This window comes from Mustelus asterias, chromosome 2, assembly GCF_964213995.1.
Source record: "Mustelus asterias chromosome 2, sMusAst1.hap1.1, whole genome shotgun sequence".
In the NCBI taxonomy this organism is placed as follows: domain Eukaryota; kingdom Metazoa; phylum Chordata; class Chondrichthyes; order Carcharhiniformes; family Triakidae; genus Mustelus; species Mustelus asterias.
This window is the reverse complement of record NC_135802.1, coordinates 110,065,603-110,074,534: the sequence shown is the minus strand read 5'-3', so window position 1 is coordinate 110,074,534 and position 8,932 is coordinate 110,065,603.

The window sequence follows — 8,932 nt, the reverse complement described above, 5'->3', positions numbered from 1 at the left end:
GTCATGCACACTGCCTGGGTGTCTTGCGCAGACATGCATAATGTTGATGTTATGGTCACACACCAGTTGAACATTCAGGGAGTGGAACCCTTTCCTGTTGATGAATCTCCGCAGATTCTGTAGGGGGGCCTTGAGGGTGACGTGTGTTCGGTCGATGGCCCCCTGTATGTTAGGCATCCCCGCAATGGCTGCGAACCCTGCAGCCCGGGCTTCCTGATGGGCCTGGTCAGGTTAAATTTGATGTACTGCCCAGCCCGGGCATACAGGGCTTCTGTGACCTGCTTCATACAGGTGTGGACGGCTGATTGGGAGATGCCACAGACGTCTCCACTAGGAAGGAACCAGTCGCATAGAAGTTCAGAGCGGCCGTCAAATTTGACAGCCACCTGCCTCTAGGTGCCAGGTCCTGCAACACGTTGCACTGTCGCCTTTCGGAGGCGGGGACGTCGGTGGTACATGGTGTCCGACATCTGTTCAAATGACACTTGTGCACGGAACTGCCAGGGTCTCTGCTCCCTCCTTCTCCTTCTTTTGGGCGGCACGGTAGCACAGTGGTTAGCACTGCTGCTTCACAGCTCCGGGGACCTGGGTTCGATTCCCGGCTTGGGTCACTGTCTGTGTGGAGTTTGCACATTCTCCTCGTGTCTGCGTGGGTTTCCTCCGGGTGCTCCGGTTTCCTCCCACAGTCCAAAGATGTGCGGGTTAGGTTGAGTGGCCATGCTAAAAAATTGCCCTTAGTGTCCTGGGATGCGTAGGTTAGAGGGATTAGTGGGTAAATATGTAAGGATATGGGGATAGGTGGGATTGTGGTCGGTGCAGACTCGATGGGCCGAATGGCCTCTTTCTGTGCTGTAGGGTTTCTAAGTTTCTAAGTTTCTCCTGTGCCCCCCTTCTGGGCGAATGGTGGCCAGCTCCTGCCTTTGGTGGTCGACTCCCTCTACTCCCCCAAGTGGTAAGGCCCAGGCCTCTGTGTCCGCAATTCTTCCTCCAGCTCCTCCTCCTCAGCTCCAGCAGCAACCAAAAGAACAGCAAGATTGATTGGTGCATTGCAAAAGCCATCTCGTCACTCTGAAGGCAGGGGTGGAGGGAGATGGAGAGGAACACGTGTAGAGGTTGTGGAATGCTGCTTGCCCCTAACACATCAACAGTCACTGTCCATACCCTCCCAATTCCCCCAGCCACATGCTCCCCACAATCACAGCCCCCCCAATTCCCCCAGCCACATACTCCCCACAATCACAGACCCCCCACAGTTCCCCCAGCCACATGCTCCCCAAAATCACAGCCCCCCCAATTCCCCCAGCCACATGCTCCCCACAATCTCAGCTGCTTGAAAAGTTGAGAGCTGCAGCAGTGCAATTTGCAAGGGCTTTGTGCACATCCTTCAGCTCGAAGTGAGCTGAGTGCACTAGGACCCAGCAGCACCGCAAGACCCGAGGTCAATGCTGTGACCCGGGTCCGTGCTGCAAGTCAGACATCAGAGACCCTGCAGAGCAGCAGCCCTCCCTCTCCCCCCACACACACTCGCAGAGCCACCGTTGACCTGAGAAAGAAAATGGCCACAACAAAAGGACACCTGTGAGCAGCAGAGAGCCGTCAGACGTTATACACTTAGCTCCTCACTAACCCTCACTAATGGAGCGCCCGAATTGGACTTTTATGGATCATATTTGTTTCACGCTGATTCTGGATGGGCGAACGCGGTGGTAAAGGGGGAAGTGCCGGTAAAGTTGGGCGTGCAGCCCATTAAGTCAATTTAAATGATCGTCACACCTGTTTCAGGTGCGGTCCCGATTGCGTCCATTTTTGGGCCTTTGTAAAGGGGGAACCGGTGCGGAGGCAGGTGTGGATCGCGCTACTCACCTCACGCCCGACTTTACTAAGTTTTCGCACCCGAAAACAGGTGCAACTTGAAGATAAAATTGGGTCTCCTCTGTCTCCAGCACTATAATATTCTCCTTAATCAACTCTTCCTCTTCTCTCTCATTCCTTGTCTTTCTTGAACACCTAAGGCAGAATTTCACACTGTCCCTGTGATGAGTTCTGAGGTGGGGGTGAGGGGGTAAAATTGATTGGATGGGACTCCACCTCCCCCCTCCCCACCTCCCCCCCCCCCCACCTCCCCCCCCCCACCTCCCCCCCCCCCACCTCCCCCCCCCCCCCACCTCCCCCCCCCCCACCTTCCCCAACCCCCACCCCCCTCCCCCCCACCAAATCCCAGGAACCCCCGTGTCCAACCCTTGATGCAATTTCACATTTGGTCAGGCAGGGGCCCAGGTGGGAAATCCATCAAATCACCCATTCAGGCCCTTAAATGGCCACTTAATAACCTTTCTTGCCCAGCCTCAGTTTTTGGTCTGGTGGGAGTGGGCATGGGTAGGGTGGGGAAGTGACATTTACACCTTTCCACATCTTAAATGGGAAAGGGGGGGTGGTGCCTCATTCTGAAGGCTCCCTCAGAGCAATGTGACTGGTTGGGTTGAAGAGCTGTCGGCCAATCTGATTGGCCAGTCGCTCTCATGGGCGGGACTTCCTTCCAAAAGCAGACGGAAGTCTGGTCCTCTGCCAATCAATGCTCAGCTGATGTGTTAAATGGTAGCAGGGGTTTGAAAGTTGGCGGCTGAGTGTTAGGTGCCCCGTCTCAGGATGGCAAACGCCAATTGTTTGCAGTCCTTAAAATTCTACCTCTTGTATCCGGGGAAATTTAGTCCCCAAGTCCTGCCCGGTCTCCGTTAGCATCACCTCATTTTCCCACTTGGTTATGTTTGTCCGCAGCTTGCCAACCTTATTTATTACACTTTGTGTTCACTACATGCACTGTAAACCGTATTACATTCTTTTTAACTCTTTTTAACCTAATGTCTCACTTTTTTATATAAGTGCTAATTGCTTCACTCAATTCTTTGTGCATCCTGCCCCAACTCTCCAGCCACATGTTGATTTGCTCTTTCCTCCTATATCCATACTAGAAGTAATTGACGATTACAACCTTTGAGGTCCTACTTGCCAGTTTCTTTTCTAGTTTCTTAAAGACTGGCTGCAGGGCCTCCTCTCCTTCTACCTATTGGTACTGATACGGGCCATGATCACTGGGTGTTTACTCATCCCCTCAGTGCAGCTGCTCAGTGACATCCTGACCCTCACACTAGGGACTGTCACCGTCTTGGATTCTTGGATTCACATCTGTGGCTGCACAAACACCTGGGGGAGAGTGAGCTCTTTGTTTTAGAGCGACAGGGATGCATCCACAGGCTGAGGGCAAGTTTCCGGATCTGGTAAAGTCGCATCTTAAGGATGTGCCGGCAGCGAGAAAATGGTGACCACCAGGGAGGGCCAGACAAGTAAGATAAAGTTCCTGGAGTGCATCTCATTCTCCAACTGGTATTCCATTCCGATGTTTCATCGAGGGAATAGAGACAGAGTCAAATCCATAGCACCATGGCTGGCTCAGCTGTACGGGGAGGGCAGGAGGAAGATTAGGAAATTAATAGTGAGAGGAGGCTCAATAGAAAGGGAATAGACTGGTCTCCCACTCTGTGAGTGTCTGGGGCCCTGCCTCCCATTCTGTGTGTGTCCGGAGTCCTGTCTCCCACTGTGTGTGTCCGGGGTCCTGTCTCCCACTGTGCATTGTCCGAGGCCCTGTCTCCCACTGTGTGTGCGTGTCCGGGGCCCTGTCTCCCACCCTGTGTCCAGGGCCCTGTCTCCCACTATGTGTGTCTGGGGCCATGTCTCCTACTGTGTGTGGGTGTCCGGGGCCCTATCTCCCACTCTGTGTGTCCGGGGCCCTGTCTCCCATTCTGTGTGTATCCGGGTCCCTGCCTCCCACTGTGTGTGTGTGTCTGGGGCCCTATCTCCCACCCTGTGTGTCCGGGGCCCTGTCTCCCACCCTGTGTGTCCGGGGCCCTGTCTCCTGCTCTATTTATCGCTGGTGCTGGTGAGCAGCTTCTCCATGTGTTGCGGTGGGCTGAAGGAATACACTTCAGCCAAACAATCCGAGCTTTTCCCCAGCCAAGATTTGCCACTTTTCTGGAATTACCACCCATCATTCAGGGCACTGAGACGGGGGAATATATAGTCACAGGCACACTGGAGATTCTGTAAGGGTACAAAGTGGTTCTAAACATATTCCCAGGATTTTACCCCCTCCTTGGAATGCCACCTTTTGCTGGAGGAATGGCAGGGTCTTGATGACATGGTATTCTGCCTTTCTAATCAGATGTGATGATTGGATGTTATTGGATTTACCTTGTAAGAGTTGAGAGTGCTGTGGCTGAGCATCTTTATGGTTTGGTGCTAACAGCTGTTGTATCGGATGTACCGTGTGCCAGAAGACTAGCAGATTAACACAAGAAACTGAGGGCCAGAAACAATTTCAGAGGAGAAAGCAGAGCCGCGAGAATCTTTGATTTTACCACTGGCTAACAGTAGCACTGAAATTGTACTGATAACGTGTAGTGATACTGCTAAACACACAGACAGGTTAATCTGGCTGGTTCAGCATCTCTCATGATCTCATAAGAGCGCTCTGAAATCTACTCCTCTTTACAAATGTGCACTCAATCAGTTGCTCCTGTACATGTCAGGCCTCGGTACCAGAGAGCAGAATGTGGAGCAAACAAGAATTGGAGCCTGCTAAAACATATTCGACTGTGGCTGGGATTCTCCGGTCCCGCTGCAGGGAACGGGGATTAGGCTGAGTACCAAATTCTCCGTTCTCACTGGCAGCGGCGACAGGGCGTGAATGGCCAGAGAATTCCAGCTGTTGCTTTGCCAGACCAGAATCTTGAAGCTGCTATAGATGTGGGGTTAGCATTCACAATTTGCCACATTCAGATTAGGAGAAATTTCTGTCAATTATTGCACCATTTAATAAGCTTTGGGTCACTGTCAGCTATTAAGCAATCGTGACAAAGCCAAGCCTTTCTCTCACCATCAGTGTTATGGGGAAATGGAAGATGAATGGCATTAAGTCTAATGCTCATTTGGAGAGCTGGTGCAGATATGATGGGCCAAATGGCCTCCTTCTGTGCTGTAACGATTCTGTGATATATTATCCTATTGTAAATAATATGTTTTTAATTATTTTATGGGATGTGGGTGTCGCTGGCCAGATGAGCATTTATTGTCCATCCTTAATTGCCCTCGAGAAGGTAGTGGTGAGTGCCTCCTTGAACCATTGCAGTCCATGAGGTGTAGGTAAACCCACAATGCTGTTAGGAAGGGAGTTTCAGGATTTTGACCCGGAGATAGTGATATATTTCCAAGTTGGGATGGTGAGTGACTTGAAGTAAAACCTTCAGATGTTGGTGTTACCAGGTATCTGCTGCACTTGTTCTTCCAGATACCTGTGGTCGTGGGTTTGGAAGGTGCTGCCTAAGGAATCTCAGTGAGTTCCTGCAATGCATCTTGCAGAATATTTGTGGATGGGGTGCTAATTAAGTTAGCTACTTTGTCCTTGATAGTGTTGAGCTTCTTGAGTATTGTTGGAGCTACACTTATTCAGGCAAGGGGAGAGTATTCCTTCGCAATCCTGATTGGTGCCTTGTATATGGTGGCCAGGTGTTGGGGAGTTACTCATCGCAGAATTCCTAGCCTCTGACCTGCCCTTGCCACATTATTTCTATGACAGGTCCAGTTAAGTTGCTGGTCAATGACAGAGCAGCACGGTGGCACAGTGATTGGCACTGCTGCCCCACAGCGCCTGGGATCCAGGTTCAATTCTGGTCTTAGATCACTGTCTGTGTGGAGTTTGCAGATTCTTCCCGTGTCTGCATGTGAATCATAGAAACCCTACAGTGCAGAAGGAGGCCATTCGGCCCATCGAGTCTGCACCGACCACAATCCCACCCAGCCCCTACCCCTATATCCTGACACATTTACCCGCTAATCCCTCTAACCTACACATCTCAGGACACTAAGGGGCAATTTTAGCATGGCCAATCAACCTAACCCGCACATCTTTGGACTGTGGGAGGAAACCGGAGCACCCGGAGGAAACCCACGCAGACACGAGAAGAATGTGCAAACTCCACACAGACAGTGACCCAAGCCGGGGATCGAACCCAGGTCCCTGGAGCTGTGAAGCAGCAGTGCTAACCACTGTGCTACCGTGCCACCCAATTGTTTCCTCCAGGTGCTCCAGCTTCCTCCCACAGTCCAAGGATAGGCGGGTTAAGTGGATTGGCCATGCTAAATTGCCTCTTAGTGTCCAAAGATGTACAGGTTATGTGGCTTGGCCATTATCAATGCGTGGTAATGCAATTGAATGGCAAGAGGAGATGGTTTGATGCTCTCTTGTTGAAGGTGGTCATTGCCTGGCAATTATGGGATCAAGCTGGCATTATCCATGTCTTGTTGCATATGGAGATGGACTTTTCCAGTATATGAGGAGTTGCGAATGATGCTGAACATTACGCAAACATCAACAAACATCCCTACTTCTGACCTTATGATGGAAGTAAGGTCATTGCCGACACAGCTGAAGATGTTGGGCCTCGAATGCTACCTTGAGGAACTCCTGCAGTGATGTCCTGGAGCTGAGCTTGACCTCCAACCACCACAACCATCTTCCTTTGTGCCAGGTATGACTCCAACCAGTTTGAGAGTTTTCCCCTGATTCCCTTTGACTCCAGTTTTGCTGGAGGGCTCCTTTTTGCCACATTCAGTCCAATGTATCAATGAGCAGGTTATTGCTAAGCAACGGCCACTTGCTTGATGACTCCTTCCATCATTTTACTGAAAATCAAAATTAGAATGATGGCGTGGTAATTGGCCAGGTTCGATTTGTTCTGTTTTTTTTATGTACAGGACATACCTGGGCAATATTTCACATTGTTGGGTAGATGTCAGTGTTATAGCTGTAGTGGAACAGCTTGGCTAGGGATGTGGCAAGTTTTGGAGAACAAGGCTTCAGTACTATTGCTGGAATAAAGTCAGAGTCCATAGTCTTTGCTGTATCCAGTGCTTCAGCCATTTCTTGATATCATGTGGAGTGAATCAAATTGGCTGAAGACTGGCACCTGTGATTCTGGGGACTTCTGGTGTCACTCCGAGCATGTCCCCCTGCACTCTACATTGAACCAGGGTTGATCCCCTGGCTTGGTGGTAACATAGAGGGGGGGATATGTGGGGCCATGATGTTACAGATTGTGATCGAGTACAATTCTGCTGTTGCTGATGGTCCGCAGCGTCTCATGTTATCCCAGTCCTGAGTTGCTGGATGTGTTTCAAATCTATCCCATTTAGCACGATGATAGCGCACACAACACACATTTGACTGGCTGATCCCTGCAGCCTTGCGAAACCTCTCTCTTCAGGCGTTTATCCAATTCCTCTTGAAACTACGACTGCTCCTGCATCCTCTCAGGCAGTGGATTCAGAATCTAACCACTCACTGCTCCAAAAGCTTTTTCCTTAAGTTGCTCTTGGTTCCTTTGCCTATCAGTTTAAATCTACATTCTCTGGTTCTCAACCAATAGGATCAGTTCATCTCTACTCTGCTGTTCCTCATCACACGATTCTGAATGATTCTGTCAAACCTTCTCTTCTAAAGAAAACAACCCAACTTCACCAATCAGCCAACAAAACTGAAGACTTTCAACCCTGAAACCATTCCCTCTGTGTCTTCACAGCCTCCAAAGTGCAGTGCCTAGAATTGAACACAGTACTCTAGTTGAGGTTGAACCAGTGTTTTATAAAAGTTCTTTGGAACTCCCTTGCTTTTGTACTCCATGTCCCTATTTGTAAACCTAGGATCTGATATGCTTTTTCATTCAGCCCCGACACCCTCAACAATCTTTACACAAAATCTCCAGATCCCTCTCTTCCTCTTTGGAGGCATGCCACACGTGGAAGGGTTAGGGACCCACAGTAACCTCTCCACCTGCAGACTGGATGGACTGCAGTGGGGCTATGAGGCAGTAGCCCTTTTGTGCTAGGGCCACACAAATGGTGCACTTGTCACTGAGGTTCAGTGAGGTGAGTAGTTGAGGGTTCACTGACCCTGCTGGAGTGGATGAGGTCATTTATCTGTTTACAGAATTGCGGAGCAGTCCTCTGGAGGCAGCGCTGGGTATGGACTACCCTGGAGTTTATTTCTATGCTGGGTTGGTGTGACAGCTCAGCCTCCTCCTTCCTCTTGTGGATAGAGGACAGCCCTCCTGGCCTCCACTACATTAAGAGGATTTCCAGGGATGCATCGCTGATTCTGGGGCTCTGAGGTGCGTCACCACCACGTTCAAAGGGAGTCGGCAACTCCTGCTTTCAGCTAGATAAATGTGCCTGAACTTTAACTTTACATGAAGGAATCCTCACTGGACTCTGACATTCACATGAATAAATATTCCTATCTTTGTTTTTTTTATTCTATATTATTCTTAGTTGTAAAACTCAAAAGAACATAGATTAGTGGGCCATCCAACTGATGTCTAGGTTCCATTTAAGTACAGTGCCTGGATATGACAGTAGGCCGCATGCCATCCAATCTGTCCCACCACAATAAATGTCGGGAAACCCCCAAATACATAATTAATTCAGCAGCATTGCGCATTATGACACAAATTCCAACCAGCCTTCATGGCAGGAAACGCATTCTATTCCCGATTCCTGCCTCCACCACAGGACTTAGTCCCAGAGTGGAAAATTCCACCCACTGAAACAGATTGCTGTCCGGAACTGACCCATCAATGGACAACATCACATGAACTAAACTCCTTTGGCCCATGGAAAGTTTTAACATTCGATTCCCAAATTCCCAAGGCAGTTGGCTGTTAACATCCAGCTTGCCAACACCAAAGCAGGACTCCAGGCTGACAAAGTCTGCTTCAAGTCTAAACCTCTTTGAAGCCTGGTGCTCTAGAAGATTCCTGCCATTGCCTGTAGTGGAAATTGTCTCTGTATACCAACCTCATCTTGCTGTGTCATCACCAACTTT